Source organism: Penaeus monodon, chromosome 21 (genome assembly GCF_015228065.2).
Source record: "Penaeus monodon isolate SGIC_2016 chromosome 21, NSTDA_Pmon_1, whole genome shotgun sequence".
NCBI lineage: Eukaryota > Metazoa > Arthropoda > Malacostraca > Decapoda > Penaeidae > Penaeus > Penaeus monodon.
The window spans coordinates 41,400,961-41,403,136 of record NC_051406.1 but is presented as its reverse complement, the minus strand read 5'-3'; the positions used below and the strand labels follow the sequence as shown (position 1 = coordinate 41,403,136).

The 2,176-nt window shown below is 37.0% G+C and overlaps 1 pseudogene; it reads left to right on the top strand.

The window, feature by feature from the left end:
• LOC119586677 overlaps nucleotides 1–1,619 on the top strand; it is a 6,219-nt pseudogene extending 4,600 nt beyond the window's left edge.
• Nucleotides 1,620–2,176: the final 557 nt, after the last annotated feature.

Genomic DNA, 2,176 nt, shown 5'->3' with positions numbered 1-2,176 from the left:
GCAATCTCGGCCACCCTCTCCACACATCTTGCTCCCTTAATGTTTTACTTCTTTTCAATGTTAATGTATTTTACTATCACTAAAACTTATTTTGTGTGCTTGAAGTTTTTTAGGTATTGTCATATTTTAGCTGTAACATACTTTAGGATAAGTGAATTCTTTTTTTCTTTCTCTCTCCAATCGTGTCTTACATTTGCATAAATTAGGATTTAGTAGCAAAACAGACCTATCTTCTCATAGATCAAAGATTCAGGAAGCCTAAATGCCTCACAATTATCTGTGAGCTATTAAAAAAGAAACAATTTTGAGCTATAGATACAAGGAAACAGTTTGACCCCTTTTTTCTGGAATGAAGGTATTGCTAGATTTGCATATCTCAGGAGGTAAGATATATCTTGGCTAGGCAGTGAGGATAATTCCAGGCCGTACTGCTGCTAGGCCTTGCACCGGTTGGGTCTCTGGCATCGACTAAGTAATGGTTTTTTGTTTCCTTAGGTCGGCGACCGCGGGAAGTCATTGGCTACCATGACTTGGATGCTCCCGATGATACAGATCTCTTTTAACCTTGACGCCGCCTGCCAATTGTACGCACCGTTCCAATATGAGGTCTCAGTTAGCCGTTATTGTTACATCTCTTGGTAACAGGTGATGTTGTTTGAGAGATTGGGGGGAGAGGTTTTTCCCAAAAGAAGTGACGTTGGGCGGTAAAGCTTGCTGTTATGTCATAGTTTAATGTGGCTCTTGCCTCTACCATTCAAGAGCCATGTGTGTTGAGCAGACACATGTGTTATAGGTTTCATATTACTGGAATTTCTTAGTTTTACTCTTATTGTACAGAAAGTGGACTCCTAAGTACTAAGAAAAAATTTGTTAATATGTTTACTCAGAAGGCCCCAGTTTCATTTCATAGACAAAATATCAAGACTTGACTCCCAGGATTACTCCCCACAATGTGCCATTCAACATTATCTTTGCAAAATTGTTACCAAGAGGCAGACATAGCTATGCTCTTGTCTGGGGCTCTCCTCAGCACAAACCATAGTTCATGCCATCAGAAAATAATATTTCTGGATTATTTAATTTATTTTCACCTTCCTTCATTGTCATATTATTTGCCTGTGGATTTAAAAGGTATATTATAGAAATATTACTTTCTTTGTAACAAAATAGCTTACTGAACCTGTATAGGAAAAAATGCCTCTGCTAAACTGCTTTGCTTATTGCTTCCCAGGAAGGTGTTGCGCTCTTGTCACGTCTGCACTCGGTTCCAGCAGCAACACATTGGTGTCAGCTCTTAATGTATTTTATCCCTCAAATAATAAAGAGTGCCTTAGATGACAAGTGCACTTCCCTTTCAGCAGTCTGTCAATCTGTGTGTAAAATTTGTTAAGTTATCTTTTGTATGAGTGTAATACATGTCCAATCCTTTCTCTCCAACAGGGTTGGATATAGGGACCTTGATGCACCAAGGAAGACTACTAGTTCCTCAAGACTAATTGAATATTGTGGACCTTCAAGTCAAAGCCAAGTGTGTTCACTGTGAGCAGTTATGTAACGGCAACGACAAAGAACTTGCAATATCATCGTCATTGAATTTTCTTCCTGCGATGGAATGTGGCTTAGAATCATTGCGAAATGGTTAGAGTTAGGTTTATGAATTTTACCAAATTGACTTCAACTTGAGAGCTGGTGGACTTCATTGTACCAGATATTCCCTTTTACACATTGTCTTCATGTTAGGATTTTTGTAAAGAAGTCAAGTGTTGATTACATTGAAAAAATTTTTGGCTTGTCATCTTGGGGGTTTATTACAGATTTTCTATTCAATGGATAGTATAGCTTCATCCTTGCAATGTCTTTAATATATTTTGTATATCATCAGTGTATTATTGTTAATATACCATCAAGTACCATTTTCCATTACCTTTTTGAAAAACACTTATTTGGGCTGCAGTGTTTGTATAGTTCATATAGTTCATAAATGGTGAATATTTTATTGCGACAAATGTCAGATTATTCTGGTTGTACTCCATCAGAACTAAATTTGGTTTTAGTAAACAGTTATTGTGGTATTGATTCATATAATGAACAACTCTTTTTTATTTTTCTTTGGTTTTGCTTCCCTTGCCCATTTTGGCTTTTCACGTCTCAGAAAAGTGTAAATGTTCCGGATTAT